The following is a 19,373-nucleotide window of genomic DNA, read 5'->3' on the forward strand; positions in this document are numbered from 1 at the left end:
ATTAGTAGGTAATGTGTTGGAAGCTTCAGAATTTCATAAGAAACACCATGTTAACAGCAAAGGTTTAAAGAAGGATTTTTCTATCACCTGGCAACAAGCCAAAGAAATAGTAAGAAATTGTCCCAGTTGCTCATTGTACACTCAAACTCCATTACCAGCAGGTTGTAATCCTAAAGGTGTTCACAGAAATGAACTTTTGCAAATGGATGTATTTCACTTCCCAGAATTTGGCAGTTTGAAATATGTACACCATACTATAGACACGTACTCAGGCTTCCAATGGGCTACTGCCCTCAGCTCTGAAAAAGCTGACTCTGTTATTACACACCTCTTAGAGGTAATGGCTGTTATGGGTATACCTAAAACAATAAAAACTGACAATGGTCCAGCATATGTCTCCAGTAAATTGGAACAATTCTTCAAATATTATAATATAAAACATGTAACTGGTATACCTTACAATCCCACAGGACAAGCAATAATTGAAAGGTCTAACCGAACCTTAAAAGAGATGCTTCATAAACAGCCAGGGAAAACAAAGACACCTAGACACAGGTTACACAATGCTTTACTAACGTTGAATTTTCTTAATGCTGATGAAAAAGGACAAACTGCAGCAGAAAGACACTGGACTACAGAGAAGACTTCTGAACTGAACCAACCGGTGTATTTTAAGGATGTTATGACCTCAGTCTGGAAACCAGGATATGTGTTACGTTGGGGAAGGGGTTATGCTTTTGTTTCCACAGGAGAAGAAAAGGTTTGGGTTCCATCAAAATTAATTAAAATTCGATCAGAACAGAAAACATCTCAGGAGGAGGAAGATAACAGCCCATCTACAAATTCATAGTCCACAATGGGTAAAGTGACCTCCTAAAAGGAAAGAGAAGTGCTTTGTTTTTGTCCTCACAGGTAAACTCAGCAAAGAATACTGGACACATGGATTCCTGTAGAAGAATGAATAGCTACCCTGAGGACCATCAAACACACACTGTGTGGTATCAAAGTCTAAATCTCTCTATATTGCTTTTTCATAGTACACCTTTATCTTTATTTCTTCACATACCTCAGTTCCCATTCATTTAACTGAAACTGGCTTTGGAGTTGGATTGGCTCTCCTACTCTAAACCCAAGCATGTTATTTAAATACAATTCAGAATTTCTGTATTATATCAAAGAGCCATTGATATAAGACAGAAGAAATAAAATGAGGGACTGTTATCTATGGATTTCTTTTTCTGAACAGTCTAATTTCCTCCAGGTTTTCCATCTTCCCTATTGTCACCTCTTCTGTATGCTTACATATGAAAGTTAAAATATTTCTTTGTTAACAGTAATGTTCGAGTTTTCCAGAGAACAAGGGATTTCCTGACAGCAATCTTCAACTGCTTCCGAAAGAGAATGAGGATCCACTTCCTTGACTTCACCTGATTCGACTGGAGGCATCTGAATTGCCCCACATCATTGACTCCACCTGACAAGCACTATCCTGAAACTGGCTTGAAACTACATCACTCGACACAACTCCAGACCAAGGAACAGAAATAGCACATCTTCTACAATCTGACCAGAGCTTCAAGATAAGAGCTTCAATCAACACTAGAACCTCAGTCAGGAACTTCAATCAAGCAGCTCCTGCCATACTGAGACTGTCTGATCTACTCAGATTTTGTTATACTAACATTTTCTTTTCACAGGTCCCCATGAGATTATCATCGTCCCATCTCAGCAGGAAGTAGTTTTGAGAATTCCACGCCCCTCTCCCTACTATTGATATTATAAGATTACACCTGTTAGTGTTAGTTTTCAATTATTTTAGAGTTGGGATTGGAAGGAGGTGTTCATATTTGGGTGTTTCTTTAAGATAAGTTTAGGTTTAGATAGAATAGATGTTTGATACATTTTGTTCATGGACACAAGTTAGTTGTCCTTTTTTAGACTAAAAGGGGAATTGTAGGAGGAAGTCTGATGCCGCCATTAAACATGTGACTTACTAAGTCTATGCCGCCATTAAACATGTGACTTACTAGAGGCGCATTCAGATGAGGCAATAAAAGGGCGGTTTACCACACCGCTAACCACACCCACTTTAGGCAGGACTAAAGACGTATACGGCTGGACGTGAAGACGTATACATACGTAGGCGGAACTACGTCACTAGCCAAGCCCACTTTTGGGCATGGCTAGGGGCGTTACGGGGGAAGGCATAAAAGACAGCGCACAGGAAGTCTCGCTCTCTTTTCCTGGAGTTCGGCTTCCGGTCCAGTCGCTAGCTGAGATCTGCTGGGCTTCTCGGGGTTTGGTATCTTGTGAGTAATTTTCTATATAAAATACTTAGCCTTATTTTCAGTAATTGTGTGTCGCGTATCGTTACAGCGTCCGTAAAGCCAACACCAACCAACTGGCAATCTAAGCAATAGTGGAGAGACTACCATGAATACCATTCTCCAATAATGAGATTGATGACTCTGTATATGCCATCCTAGAGCCTTCATCCTGTAGCTGATGGAAGCAGAGGCAGACATCCACAGCTGAACACTGAACTGAACTCCTGGAACCTGAATGCAGAGAGGGAGGAGTGGTGAGCAAAGGGGTCAAGATCTGGTGAAAGCCACAGAGAAAGCTGCCATGAACATGGGGGAGTTCATGGACCATAGACTGATGGCTGAAATACTAGCATGGGACTGAACCAGACCCTCTGAATGTGGATGTCAGTGAGGAGGCTTCGGTAATGTATGGGGCCTAGCATAGTAGATCAGTATTTATCCCTGGCATAAGAATGGACTTTGAGAGCCCATTCCACTTGGAGGGCAGTCTGGACACATGAGGGAGGGCCTAGGTCCTGCCGCAGATGATATGACCAACTTTGATGTCCCTCATGGAGGGCCTCACCCTCCCTGAGTAGTGGAGTGGGAATGGGATGGGGGATTGGAGAGGTTGGTGGTGGGTGGAGGAGGATGGGAGGAGGAGGGAGCTGGAATTGACATGTGAAGCAAGCTTGTTTATGTTTTAAATAATAAAAAATATATTTGTATGGGAATGAAAAAAATGTTGATCAATATACCTGTTCATGGAATTATTTTTATAGTAGGAGGTATGATAGCTCATTGCTTCCATTTAATCACTCAATCAGTCAATTAATTAGTTGTATCTGTGTGGGTGTTTTGTTTGCATTATATGTCTCTGTGCCATATACAAATTATTTCACACTCAGCTTGAAGAGGGCATATAATTCCTTGGGTTTGGATTTAGAGATATACAGAGAATTGTGACTCACCTTAAGAGTCTTAGTTATTCAACCAGAGTCCTCAGGTAGAGACACTAACTTTCTTCAAAATTGAGCCAACACTCTAGCCTCTACATGTATAATTTTTAATTTTTATTTTGTTTGTGTTTAAATGCAGGGACATATTTGGTCAAAGGACAACTGGAAGGGGTGTGTTCCTTCTTTCTATCTTGTGTGTCCTAGGTAATAAGGTTTAATTATTCAAGCTTGATGGCAAGTAGCATTATCTGCTTTGCATCTCAACTATAATTTTTTTTAAGATTGTGACTCTGTATCTTATCAACTATAGTAAGGAGATGAACAAAATAAAATAAACACCTAATTTTTCAACTTTTTATTTTCTTTTAGAATAACAAATATTGAACACCAGCTCTAAGTAATACTAAGGGGTCGAGTTGGGACAACACCTTTAATTACAGCACATGGGAGGCATATATTGTCAATCTGTGCATTCAGGCCAGCCAGAGCTGTACAGTCAGAATCTGTCCCCAACTAATAAATGATGATATTGATGATGATGATGATGATGATGATGATGCAGTAGGAGGTGATTCTTATGGAGGAAATGATAGTGATGAGGGAATGTAGAATTAAGTATGGAAAGTGATTTCTACTTTATTTGAGTTGGGGTATATGAGAGACCTTTGAATCTGAGCCCAAAACAGTTAAGAGAAGGCTAGAAAGAAAAAGGAATGTAGTTAAGCTGATGTGAGAAGCCTGTGTTGGGCATTATTTTGAGTTATGACCTAGAGCAGAGTGTCCCTGGAGTCAGGAAAACTAGGATTTAAGGACAAGAGAAAGGGTCCAAATGATCCCATGTGATGCAGTTTGTACAGACAAATGACATGATTCCTGCTATATTTCATGGGAGGGCTTCAACATTCCAATGGTGACAATTGATTGATGTGGACAGAAGCTGAGGTATGAAGACTGTCTGAAATATCAAGGCCCTACATATAAATTTGTATAGTCATAAGAAACATCTGATTTATTTTTTCTCTTGTTTTAGTTTATTTTCAGCTAAAGAACATTGGGACATATTTTATAAAACTTTAAAAATATCTTAAACCTAAAGATTTCACAACATATCATGGAAATGTGAAGAATGTGGTTCTATTGCATACATTTAATTTTGTTGTTAGATAACTTTGGTTACTGGTAATTTAAGGTGAAAGAGAAAGTTGTACTAAGTCATGATAACTTAGGCATAGCCATAACATCAAAATTTCAGGAAACACATAATATTCCACTCAGAATGCACTGAGTTGTATTAATTTAAAAGTCTCAGTAATATGGCTTTGTTTAATATTAAGTTAATAGTGAAAGAATGATCACAGACAACAAAACGACACAGATATCCATACTTCAATGTGTTTAGTTCCTTCACCACGTTTTTCTTGTTTTTTCCTTAATGGGATGGTAACTTCTCTATATAAGACATGTCTCTCTTGACTGGATTATGTAGGCATTGTCAGATCAATTGAGATAGGAGTTGTTTTGCTCATTCTTGTGTCTTCAGCATTGCTAGCATACTACTTTGATCTATAAAAGTGCTTTCACATTTGGAATAAATTAATTATTATACAATTTTATGCTTACCCCTCAGGCCAATTGAAAATTCAAACCAAACACAAGAATGGGCAACAAAACCAACAAACACCAAAAGTAATTAATTGAAAATTATATTGGCAGAAATAGTTACGTACCATATTCTTGAAGGTTTTCTTAGGAAGGGTTTTAATTTAGAGATAATTCCACATGAAATAGGCAAAAGAGAATCTACTGCCATATAAACTATTATGCATTATTTTCCATTAAAAATGGAGGGTATTTTACACCTATACACACCACACACATACAATCACACACACACACACACAGAGCACATGAGTGAGTGAGTGAGAGAGAGATGGAGAGAAAGAGAGAGAGACTACACACATAACACACACATAAACATATGTAAATGCACATAAACATAAAATAAATCTTTAAGACTATTCCAAATCAAAGATACTAACACAAATGAGTACCTAATATTGCATAGTATTTAATTCTTTAACAGGGTATCCAAATACTGAATGAAAGTAGATCAATTGTTGAGTCATATGTCAGATAAGGAAATTAATTATAAAGGAATATAAATACATTCTTGAAAAATTCATTTATCAAAACTTGTTAAAGATTATACCAAAATGGTAACATGAAAGTTAATCTATAGTGTATACTGATAAGGCTACTGAAAAACCAAATAAAATCAATTCCACAGTACTAAATATTAGTTCAATGTATTACTTTGCACATAATTGCACACTATTATTGACCCTTCTATAAATTATTGCCCAAATGCTTTGTGTTAGATACTTACTCTGGTTTGTGTTTTCGTAAATGACAATGAAATATGGTTACCAATGGAGTGATGGTGAGATTATTGTTCACCACTGACAAGAACTTAGTTATTGCCCCAGCAAGTCCAGCTTCAGGAAAGAAATCAGCCCCTCCAAGACCCCAACCCCAGGGAGTCCAGCTTCAGGTGAGATTGGGTCTCCAGCAGGGACCGCCTGCCCATCCCCCATCCCCCTTGATCTTCCAGGTCTCTCCTGGCATCCAGAAGACCCACCCACACAGGAAAGACATCACCCCTTCCAAGACCCCAACCCCAGCGAGTACAGCTTCAGGAGACCTGCCCACACAGCAAAGAAGTCAACAATTCCAAGACCACAACCCCAGTGAGACTAGCTTCAGGAAAGACATCAGCCCTACCAGGACCCAAACTCCGTGTCAGCATCCCCAGGTTCAGCTGCAGGAAGAAAGGAGACCAGTGGAGACGGAAAGACCCCACCAGTACCCACTGAAAGAAGAGATGGGAAGAAGACAGAATAAGAGATCACTCAGCAATACAAACACCAACATGACCCCACCAGAATCCAGGGATCCAACACCAGCAAGACCGAAAAGCACTACATAGACGAAGAAGAGGAGACAGACCTTAAAAATTATTTCATGAGGATGATGGAGACCCTCAAAGAAGAAACAAGGAAATCCCTTAAAGAAATAGGAGAAAAAAACAAACAAAAATTCCATTAAATGGGGGAAAAATTCAAGAAATAAACAAATCTCTCAAAGAATGTAAAGAGCACCAAGAAAGACCAACCAAAAAAATTAAGGAAACAACTCAAACAGTTGAAGGATTGAAAGCTGAAATAGAAACGATAAAGAAAACACAGAATGAAGGGATACTGGAAATAGAAAAGCTGGGTAAACGATCAGGAACTACAGATGCAAGTATCACCAATAGAATACAAGAGATAGAAGAGAGAATCTCAGGTGTTGAAGACTCATTAGAGGATATAGAGTCATCAACCAAAGAAAATCTCAAAACCAACAAATCCTTAACACAAAATATCCAGGAAATATGGGACACCGTGAAGAAGCCAAACCTGAGAATAATAGGTATAGAAGAAGGTGAAGAAATTCAACTTAAAGGTACAGAAAACATATTCAACAAAATCATAGAAGAAAACTTCCTTAACCTAAAGAAAGATATGCCTATGAAAGTACAAGAATCTTACAGAACACCAAATAGGCTCGACCAGAAAAAGAAGTCACCTCGCCATATAATAATCAAAACATCAAACCTACAGAGTAAAGAGAAAATATTAAGAGCAGCTAAAGAAAAAGGCCAAGTAACATACAAAGGCAGACCTATCCGAATTACACCTGACTTCTCAATGGAAACGATGAAAGCCAGAAGATCCTGGACAGATGTCCTACAAACGCTAAGGGAACAAGGATGCCAGCCCAGACTACTATATCCAGCAAAGCTCTCAATTACCATAGATGGAGAAAACAAAATATTCCATGACAAAGCCAGATTTAAACAATACATATCCATGAATCCAGCTCTACAGAAAATGCTAGAAGGAAAACCTAGAGCCAAGGAAGATAACTACATTCACAAAGACACAGGCAATATATAATGACACTTTACAAAACACCAAAAGAAAAAGGGAGGAGAAACTACACAAAATAACTTCACTAACAATAAATCAAGCACAAACAAGGATCACCAATCAATGGTCATTAATATCCCTCAATGTCAATGGCCTCAACTTGCCTATAAAAAGACACAGACTAGCAGAATGGATATGAAGACAGAACCCTTCCTTCTGCTGCATACAAGAAACACATCTCAACATCAAAGACAGACGTTATCTCAGAGTAAAGGGTTGGGAAAAGATCTTCCAATCAAACGGTCCCAAGAAACAAGCGGGTGTAGCAATCCTAATATCTAACAAATTAGACTTCAAATTAAAATCAATCAAAAGAGATGAAGAAGGACACTTCATATTCATCAAAGGAAAAATACATCAAGACGAAGTCTCAATTTTAAACATCTACGCCCCAAATACAAAGGCACCTACATTCATGAAAGAAACATTACTAAAGCTCAAAATGCACATAAAATCTCACACACTAATAATAGGAGACTTCAACACTCCGCTCTCACTGCTAGACAGGACCTCCAGACAGAAACTTAACAAAGAAACAAAAGAACTAATAGAAGTTATGACCCAACTGGGTTTAACAGACATCTATAGAACATTCCACCCAAATACAAAGGGATATACCTTCTTCTCGGCACCACATGGAACCTTCTCTAAAATTGACCACATAATAGGAAACATAGCAAATCTCCACAGATACAAAAAAATTGGAATAACCCCCTGCATCTTATCAGACCACCATGCATTAACATTAGAATTCAACAATAACACAAATCGCAGAAACCCTACAAACTCATGGAGATTGAACAATGCACAATTGCACCATCCCTGGGTAAAGGAACAAATAAAAAAAGAAATTAAAGACTTCCTCGATTTCAATGAGAATGAAGACACAACATACACAAACTTATGGGACACTTTGAAAGCAGTGCTGAGAGGAAAGTTTATAGCACTAAGTGCCCACATGAAAAAACTGGAGAACAGTCATACTAGAGAATTAATAGCACAGCTGAGTGTTCTAGAACAAAAAGAAGCAAACTCCCCAGGAGGAGCAGATGCCAGGAAATAATCAAATTGAGGGCTGAAATCAATCAAGTAGAAACCAGAAAAACACTGAGAAGAATCAATGAAACAAAGAGTTGGTTCTTTGAGAAAATCAACAAAATAGATAAACCTCTGTCCAAACTAACCAAAAGACAGAGGGAGAGCATGCTAATTAACAAAATCAGGGATGAAAAAGGGGACATAACAACAGACTCTGAGGAAATCCAGAGAATCATCAGGGCATACTTTGAAAATCTGTACTCCACAAAATTTGAAAATTTAAAGGAAATGGACAATTTCCTGGATAGATATCACTTGCCAAAACTAAATCAAGAACAGATAAACAATCTAAACAGACCTATAACCCCTAATGAAATAGAAGCAGTCATCAAAAGTCTCCCAAATAAAAAAAGCCCAGGCCCAGATGGCTTCAGTGCAGAATTCTACCAGAAATTCAAAGAAGAGCTAATTCCAATACTCCTCAAAGTATTCCACACAATAGAAGCAGGAGGCTCACTGCCAAACTCTTTCTATGAGGCTACAATTACCTTGATACCCAAGCCACACAAAGACACAACTAAGAAAGAGAACTATAGACCAATTTCCATCATGAACATTGATGCAAAAATACTCAATAAAATACTCGCAAACCGGATTCAAGAACACATCAGAAAAATCATCCACCATAGTCAAGTAGGCTTCATCCCAGGAATGCAGGGATGGTTCAACATTAGAAAATCTATCAATGTAATCCACCATATTAACAATCTGTGAAAGAAAAACCACATGATCATCTCACTAGATGCGGAAAAAGCCTTTGACAAAATCCAGCACCCCTTCATGATAAAGGTCCTAGAGAGATCAGGGATAACAGGAATGTACCTGAATATAATAAAAGCAATATACAGTACACCAACAGCTAACATCAAACTAAATGGAGAGAAACTCAAAGCAATTCCTCTAAAATCAGGAACAAGACAATGCTGTCCAATCTCTCCATATCTCTTCAATATTGTACTTGAAGTTCTAGAGACAGCAATAAAACAACAAAAGGAGATAAAGGGGATACAAATAGGAAAAGTAGAAGTCAAACTTTCACTATTTGCAGATGATATGATAGTTTACATAAGTGACCCAAAAAACTCCGCAAGGTTATTCCTAGAGCTGATAAACACCTTCAGCAATGTGGCAGGATACAAGGTAAACTCAAAAATATCAGTGGCCCTATTATATACAGATGATGAAGTGACTGAGAAAGAAATCAGAAAACATTACCCTATACAATAGCCATATACAGCATCAAGTACCTGGGAATAATGTTAACAAAGGAAGTGAAAGACCTGTATATCAAGAACTTTGTGTCTTTAAAGAAAGAAATCAAAGAAGATACCAGAAAATGGAAAGATCTACCATGCTCTTGGATTGGTAGGATCAACATAATTAAAATGGCAATCTTGCCAAAAGCAGTCTACAGATTCAATGCAATCCCTATCAAAATTCCATCACAATTCTTCAAGGACCTGGAAAGAACATTAATCAACTTTATATGGAAAAACAAAAGGCCCAGGATAGCTAAAACATCCCTATACAATAAAGGAACATCAGGAGGCATCACCATACCTGACTTCAAGCTCTATTATAGAGCTATAGTCCTGAAAACAGCTTGGTATTGGCACAAAAATAGGCAGGTAGCCCAATGGAACCGAATTGAAAGCTCTAATTTTAACCCACACACCTATGAACACTTGATTTTTGACAAAGAAACTAAAACTGTACAATGGAAAAAAGAAAGCATCTTCAATAAATGGTGCTGGCATAACTGGGTACTGGTATGCAGAAAACTGCAGATAGATCCATGTTTATCGCCTTGTACAAACCTTAAGTCCAAATGGATCAAAGATCTCAACATAAATCCAGCCGCACTGAACCTTTTAGGAGAGAAAGTGGGAGATACTCTTCAACGAGTTGGTACAAGAGACCACTTCCTAAACATAACACCAGTGGCACAGACACTGAGATCGCCAATTAACAAATGGGACCTTCTGAAACTAATAAGCTTCTGTAAGGCAAAGGACACAGTCAAAAAGACAAAAAGGCAGGCCACAGAATGGGAAAAGATATTCACTAACCCTACATCTGACAAAGGGCTAATCTCCAAAATTTACAAAGAACTCAAGAAGCAAGTCTCCAAAACACAAAAGGATCCAATTAAAAGGTGGGGTACAGAGCTAAATAGAGAATTCTCAGTAGAGGAGGCTAAAATGGCCAAGAGACACTTAAGAAAGTGCTCAACATCCTTAGCCATCAGGGAAATGCAAATCAAAACAACTCTGTGATACCATCTTACTCCTGTCAGAATGGCTAAAATCAAAAACACCGAGGACAATTTATGCTGGAGAGGATGTGAAGAGAGAGGAATATTCCTCCACTGCTGGTGGGAGTGCCGACTCATACAGCCTCTTTGGAAATCAGTGTAGAGATTCCTCAGGAAAATGGGAATTAATATACCAGTAGACCCAGCAATTCCACTCTTAGGCATATATCCAAATGAGGCAAGTTCATACAACAAGGGCATCTGCTCCACTATGTTCATAGCAGCATTATTTGTAATAGCCAGAACCTGGAAGCAACCTAGATGCCCCTCAACTGAAGAGTGGATAGAAAAAATGTGGTACATTTACACAATGGAGTATTACTCAGCCGAAAAAAACAATGGAATCTTGAAATTCGCAGGGAAATGGATAGCACTGGAAGAAACCATCCTGAGTGAGGTAACCCAGTCGCAAAAAGACAAACATGGTATGTACTCACTCATATATGGATTTTAGACATGAATCAGGGATAGTGCCAGTCTGCACTTCCACTGATAGAGAGTCTGGGAAACAGGAAAGAACCTAAAAGATATGCATATATGCATAGTACCCAAGAGAAGAGGATGGAGACAAGATCCCCTGAATGGATGGGGAACACGGCGAGGGGTGGGGGGGAGTGCGATCTGGGAAGAAGAGAGGGGGTGAAAAGGAAGAGAGTTGGTCATGGGGGAACAGGAAGTTGAGGCGGTGGGGGTAGACTAGGGGGAAGAGGGAATCATAGGATCGAATACAGATCAGGTACCAGAGCCACCTCGAGTGATCTAAAGGGATAACACCAATTGGCAAGCTAAGCAATAGTGGAGAGACCACCTCGAATGCCCATTCCTGATAATGGACTTGATGTCTATAACCATCCAGGAGCCTTCATCCTGTGACTGATGGAAGCAGGGGCAAACACACAATCACTGAACTGAACCCAAGGAACCCAGTGACAGAGAGAGAGGAGTGATGAGCCAATTGGCAAAGAATAGGCTGGCAAAACCAGCAGAGACAGCTGATCTGAACAGGGGAGAGCTCTTGGACCTCTGACTGACAGTGGGGAGGCCAGCATGGGACTGATCTGGACCTCCCAAATGTAAGTGTCAGCGAGAAGGCCTGGGCAACCTATGGGGCCCTGAGCTGTGGATCAGTGTCTATTCCTAGCATACAAACAGTCTTCGTATGCCTATAGCACAAAGAGGGATGTTTTCTCAGCTTGGACTCTTAGGGGGAGTGCCTGGACCCTTCCCAGAGTAAAATGACAGACTCTAGATATCCCCTATGTGGAAGGATTTGGCAATAGGGTGGGAGAGTGGGGGGGAAGGGGAGTGCGGGAGGAGGGGAGGGAGAGGGAACTGGGATTGACATGTAAAACAAGCTATTTAAAATAATAAAAAAAAAGAACTTAGTTCTTCCTCGAATAGATTGTTTCTCTTAAGAGGCAGAAATTATTATGAGTTTCTTGTTTCTGTCTGCTTTTGTTTCTTTGTGATTGTTTTTCCAATGCACCTGTTTTTCCTTCTGTTTTTCTTCTGTGGGTGGAGAAACACGAAACTCTAAAAAGCCAAGAAAATAGTAGTTGCATGATCATTTATTTTCAGAACTATGGAAACAACCAAACCTCTTTATTTTTTAATTATAAATCAACTGAGTTATAATGTATGACAATCCTGTTCTTTTTCCATCTAGTAGTGAGAGACTAAGATATAGAACTTGTAATTATGTTATGAGAAGATTTATTCAAGTAGAATATTGAAAAACTTACTAGCTTATTAAAAGAAATTTAAAATAGATTTTTCTTTTCCTGTTTCTATAGCTACACATTGTCTTGGAATGACTAGAGATAACTCATAGAAGAAATCACCATGAAAGTTTAGTCACATATATAGAATTTTGTGTCATTTATGTGATGTCTATATTTGTCCAAGAAATTCTGTTATTTTTGTCCAACTCGCCTTGATTGAGATAGCTGTAAGTCTTTCATGTTTCATGTGACTCTTGTACATGTATAGGTTTGCCAAATGTATTTACCTGAAAAAGTCATGGCATTAAAATACATATAGGAATAGGCACACATATTAATCAAGGTTATCTATGTATCAATCTATCTACCTATCATCTATCTTATTGGCATAGCATCTTTATACATCCCTTGTTGTCCTGGAACATATGCTGAAACTCAGATTGGCCTCGGATTGACAAAGATCCACATCCTTCTCCCTCCTGAGTGATTGTATTAAGGTGTATGTCACAATCCCCAGTTCTCAAGGTTTTTATATGTGAGACACTAATAACTTGCCAAAGCAAAGCAAGCAACAATACCCAGACACAATGACAAAGATTGTATCTCTTGAAAATAAAACTATACCTTGATAATTTGATGTATACAGAGATGGAGATGATAATATTAAGGCATTGGTTCAATTAATCAACAAATTCAATTCATATTAATTATTGTTATTCAGTAGGGAAATCAAACACCTCTACATCAATCTATATTAGTAGTTCTCAACCTGTGTGTCACTACCCCTTTGTGTTGTACATCAGATATCTTGCATATCAGATATTTACATTACAATTCATAACAGTAAAATTTACAGTTATGAAGTATCAACAAAACAATCTTATGATTGTGTGTGTGCGAGTCACCACAACATGAGGAACACAATAAAAGGGATCACAGAAATAGGAAGATGGAGAGGCACTGGTCTATAGGTTGTTTGTCTAGCTTTTCATACTCTTCTGCAATATCTCTCCATGAAGACATCTCCAACTGCTGTGTTAAGAATTATTGCTTTCGTCAGTCGGTGGTGGCACAGGCCTCTAATCCCAGCACTCAGGAGGCAGAGGCAGGCGGATCTTTGTGAGTTCGAGGCCGGGCTGGACCGACAGCCTCCAAAACAATACAGAGAAACCCTGTCACATAAAAACCAAAAAAAAAAAAAGAATTATTGCTTTCTGATATCTGTGTTCCATGTTACTTTCTCAGCATTTATAACTTGCTTTTCTTCTTCTATACAATTCTACTTACTTCAGAACTCTTTTAAATAACAATTTCAATCACTTTCACTGCTAAATCAAGTATTTTAATCAGGCAACAAACATACAAAAGATGACTTTAATAATGGGAGATTCTATACTATGGCAGAGGAAGGGTGAAATATGTTGATGATTTATGCTTTTCCTCTCTGATTTTAGAAATCCTTATGGAAATTCTATTTTCACTAATTTAGTTTGGAAGCAGCCTCTCAAATCAGGGGTAAGAAACTTATGGTGCTTGCACAGACTTGAGCAGTTTCTAATTTCATCTCTTCTTGATTTCCCAAGGTGCTACTCTGTGACAGTTTGCATTTAATCTCCTCCTCCTCCTCCATCAGTTTGCCTGGTTTCCCAAGCATGCTTAGCCTTGGGATGGGCTAAAAGTCATTTTCTTGTAATTAAATGAATTCAAAATGTAATTCACCAAGCAGAAAGACTCTAATCTCCTGTCAACAAATGTCCAATAATGCAGTATGTAAGGAAGAACTATCAAGTTTAGACTCTACAGGTCAAGTGAGTGGGTTGTTAAAAATATTTTTTAAGATTACTAAAGTAGGATGTAATTTTTTATACTCTCAAAACAGAAATTGTTTGTGAAACTGCAGTTATATAAAAAGCATTTCTCTAAAGTAACAAGTTGCTGTCAGTAGAACAGAGAGTGATGGATGCCCACTATGGCTTGGCACAAAGGTTAATGAAAGGAAGTTGGGAATCCAACATGAACAGGTATTCAGGTAAGGAAAGCCTGTGCTATCATGAAGATGTTACTATAAATATTCCCTCTCCCATCTTTGAATTTTATCTCTCCATTTCTCATAGTAATTTAAGCCACTTTTATCGTTACATAACTTTATTCTTCACTGAGAAATCAAAGGCTTAATAATATCTCCATTTCATAAAGTAATCATCTCTTTTTTTAAATCTTTGGCAATTTCATGCATGCATGTACTAAACTTCTGGCCTTCAAAACCACTAATAACTCTCAACTTTGACATCTGAAACTTTTCTTCCTCACATGCGCCCTCCTACTTTGCTGTCTTTTTTTTCCTTTTTTTTTTTAGTGATTTATTTTCATGTTATGTACATTGATTTTTTTTGCCTTCTTGTGTGTCTGTGTGAGGGTGTGGAAACCCCTGGAACTGGAGCTACAGACAGGTATGAGCTGCCATGTGGGTTCTGGGAATTGAAACTAGGTCTACTCTTATCCACTAAGCCATCTCTGTAGCCGCTTCCTCTTTTTTCTTATTTTGACCTACTAAGTTAACTTAAGATTGTTTGTATGAACATGAGAGTAATTGTTTGATGAAAGACTGGCAACTTTAAAGTGGGGGCACCACTGAATAAATACCACCCCATTTTCCAGTACCCAGTAACTTCCCATAGTCCCTCACAGAGGGATGGGACTTCATGGCCCTCTATGGCAAGCATGAAGAGATGATGACTGACCTAATCTTGTATGCACAATTCTACAGAGAGTTTGTGAGTGTGATAGAGACTGTTCTGTAACACTCCTCCCTTTTTTGTGAGTGTTCTATTATTTCAGTCTCTTCTGCCAGAGGTTCCATAAGCCTTGGAGGGAATTATATGCGTATTTGTCTTAGGGATGCATACTAGATAGTCACTTAGTACAAACAATTAACAAATTATCATCTCTACAATAACCACTCATTATTGCCAAAATAAGCATCTCTAACAAATACTAATAACATTAACCAACGGATAAACATAAATAAGTCAAAGACAGTGTGAAACCATTATCACTTAATAAAACAGCACTTGTATATGCTTTCTTGGGTTTAGGAACTCCATGATGATGGACCAGTAACTAGGTATGTAGTACTGGACATAAGTGCCTTCTTTTATAGCAGTTCAGAAATGCAGTCAGAAAGCAGTTGGTTAGCCCCAAATAACCACACTAACCATGTACCCATTAGCATTCCTTGCCAGGAATGTGGTTATTCTAATTAACGGGTATGCAGATGCCATTTGTGCAAGATCAATGTTGATTTTCTTCCATCAGCTGATTGCATAACACCTCCCAGGTGTCAGAAAGTTATCTAGTAGGTCATAAACTGTCAACTCTGATCTAGATTGATGTCTTGATATTGTGCAACCTCAAGCGTGGAACTTTGGTAATAGAGTTTTAAAATCTTGATCTGGTTGGCACCCAAGGTTATTGACACTAGCCTGTGATGTTTTAGAAAACTCTGAGGCTTCTCTAAACAGTGTTGACTGTAGTTAAGCTTCCTGTACTTCACACTACGATTTTCATTTACTAACCTATATTTTCTCAGAGGAGAATTGACCAATCATGCACAATGTCTCATTTGATAATAATAAAAAGAGAAAGACAAAAATGTTTTTCAATTGACTTGTAGCTTAGTAGATTTCCATAGACATTTTTTCTTAAATTTTTAATTTTCCCTGACACTTGCTCCAACCTCTTTTATCCTTGGTCTTCTACACTTAGCAGTTTTACAAGCTTTCTGCTTATGGTATCCTCTATGCATATATACATAATGTGTTTTGTGTAGCCCTTCCATTAAGGACTTTTATTTTTCCTCTCCTCTCCATCTAAAACTAAAAACACACTTTTGAGTCTCTTAGCCTTGGTGCAGTCCAGTTTCAACACACTGATCTAAGAACTTCAAGGTAGGATCTCCATGTAAAACAGGAAATGAAAAAACATCAATATGCAATTTTGAAACATTTTTTACAATGGAACTTTGGTTATATATCATTTTTCTGTTCCCATGTGTCCCCACAACCCTTCTTATTTTGTCTTTCTGGGCTTTGATCATTAATTTTCTAGGCTCAATTACTTTTTCCAAATATTTAAATTTCATCTTTCTTAGTTCTTTACTCATTCCATTATAAAAATATACCATGAGTACATTAGCCCTTCAACAACAGAAGGATGCACAGGCTGCCTGTATATCCTGGTTATTGTGAATATAGTAATAATAAACAAGGATACATGAGTATCTATATTTTTAGCTTTTTAACTGGGATAGCTCACTAAAACTTGGGGTCATTTGGAGGGTGACGTATAAACCTAGAAGAGTAGAAACTCCCTGAAATCTCAAAGAGTGACCTAAGCAAATTCTCCAATTAATGAGAGAACCCAAATTGGTAATTTTCAATAATCATCCAAAGCTCTTAGCAGGAGAACTCAGCCCAGCCACAAAATCTTCAAACTACAATCTGTTCTGGACTGCAATATGTGCTGGGGAGGAAACAGGTCAATGAAATGATTTTTAATGATATTATCCTATTCTCATAGGGCTCATGCATAGCCCAAACACCATCAGAGGAACAGTGGGAAGTAATCCAGCAGCTGATGGAAGTAAATGCAGTGACCCACAGCCAAACACTGCAAAATTACAAGATAAACCAGATGAAAAGGGGAAGGAAGTCAAAAAGATTGAGGACACCATGGGAACATGGCCCACAGAGTCAACTAAGCAGGGTTCATATGGGTCACAGAGACTGAAGTCACAGAGACTGAAGTCATAGAGACTGAAGCAACAAATATAAACCGTGTATGTATCTCAGCTGGGTCTTCTGCATATGACTTATGATCAAGTAGCTTGGTGACCTTTGGGTACTACCAACAATGGGCATTGAGGTGTGCCTGCGCTTGAGTCCTTTCTTCCTACTGGGTTACTGAGTTGCCTTTTCCAGCCTTGATATGAGAGTTTGTAGCTAGTCTTTTTTCTGTTTGTTTGCTTTCTTTTTTATTATTTTAATTTTAAATAGCTTGTTTTACATGTCAATCCCAGTTCCCTCTCCCTCCCCTCCTCCCGCACCCCCCCATCATTCCCCCACCCTGTCCTCTGACGCTATTGCCAATTTCTTCCATATAGAGGATATCTAGAGTCTGTCATTTTATGCAGGGTAGGGTCCAGGCACTCCCCCTAAGAGTCCAGGCTGAGAGAGTATCCCTCTTTGTGCTATGGACACATGATGTCTGTTTGTATTCCATGGATAAACACTGATCCATTGCTCAGGGCCCCATAGGTTGCCCAGGATTCCTAACTGACACTCACATTTGGGAGGTCCGGATCAGTCCCATGCTTGCCTCCCAGGTGTCGGTCTGAGATCCAAGAGCTCTCCCCTGTTCAGATCAGCTGTCTCTGCTGGTTTTGCCAGCCCATTCTTTGCCAATTTGTTCATCACTCCTCTCTCTGTAACTGGGTTCCTTGGGTTCAGTTCAGTGTTTAACTGTGGGTGTTTGCCTCTGCTTCCATCAGTCACTGGATGAAGGTTCCTGGATTGTTATAGACATCAAGTTCATTATCAGGAATGGGCATTTAAGGTGGTCTCTCCACTATTGCTTAGCTTGCCAATTGGTGTCATCCCTTTAGATCACTAGAAGTCACCCTGGTGCCTGATCTGTCTTCTAACCTGTGATTCCCTCTTCCCACTATTCTACCCCCCTCACTCAACATTCCTGTTCCCCCATGACCTAATCTCTCTTCCTCTTCTGACCCTCTCTTCTTCCCAGATCCCACTGCCCCCAACCCCTCACTGTGTTCATCTGCTCAGAGGATCTTGCCTCATTCCTCTTTTCTTGGGTACTATGCATATCTTTTAGGTTCTTTCCTGTTTTGCAGACTCTCTGTCAGTAGAAGTGTAGACTGGCATTATCGTGATCCATGTCTAAAATCCCTATATGAATGAGTACATACCATGTTTGACTTGGATGGTTTCTTCCAATGCTATCCATTTACCTGCCAAGTTCAAGATTCCATTGTTTTTTTTTCTGTTGAGTAATACTCCATTGGGTAAATGTACGACGTTTTTTTTTTTTTTTTTTTTATCCACTCTTCAGTTGAGAGGCATCTAGGTTGCTTCCAGATTCTGGCTATTACAAATAATGCTGCTATGAGTATGAATTTGCCTCTTTTGGATATAAGCCTAAGAGTGGAATTGCTGGGTCTTGTGGTAGATTGATTCCCATTTTCCTGAGGAATCTCCATACTGATTTCCAAAGTGGCTGTACGAGTTGGCACTCCCACGAGCAGTGGAAGAGTGTTCCCCTCTCTCCACATCCTCTCCAACACAAATTGTCTTCGGTGTTTTTTATTTTAGCCACTCTGACAGGAGTAAGATGGTATGTCAAAGTTTGCTTGATTTGCATTTCCCTGAAGGCTAAGGATGTTGAGCAGTTTCTTAAGTGTCTCTTGGCCATTTTAGCCTCCTCTATAGAGAATTATTATTTAGTAAAATATCCTACCTTTTATTTTTTTTACTAGCTAACTAGTTTTCTTTTTTTTTATTTTCCAGTTTAAATTTAGATAAGAAACAAGGTTGCTTCACAAGTCAGTTCCAGATCCCTCTCCCTTTCCCTCCCCTCCTCCCGTGCCCTCCCCCCAACCCCCCCCCCGTTATCCCCTCATTCCCCCAGGGAGGGTGAGGCCCTCCATGGGGGTGTCCATAGTCTGTCATTTCATATAGGGCAGGGCCTACACCCTTCCCCAGGAGTTCAGGGTGAGAGTACACCTCACATTGTTCTATGGGAGTCCAAAGTCCATGTGTATATTTGGGATGGGTACTGATCTACTGCCCAAGGCTCAATAGATTACCTAGGCCTCCTCACTGACACCCACATTCAGGGGGTCTTGATCAGTCCCATGCTGGATTCCC

This window comes from Mesocricetus auratus, unplaced genomic scaffold (genome assembly GCF_017639785.1).
Source record: "Mesocricetus auratus isolate SY011 unplaced genomic scaffold, BCM_Maur_2.0 Super-Scaffold_100676, whole genome shotgun sequence".
NCBI lineage: Eukaryota > Metazoa > Chordata > Mammalia > Rodentia > Cricetidae > Mesocricetus > Mesocricetus auratus.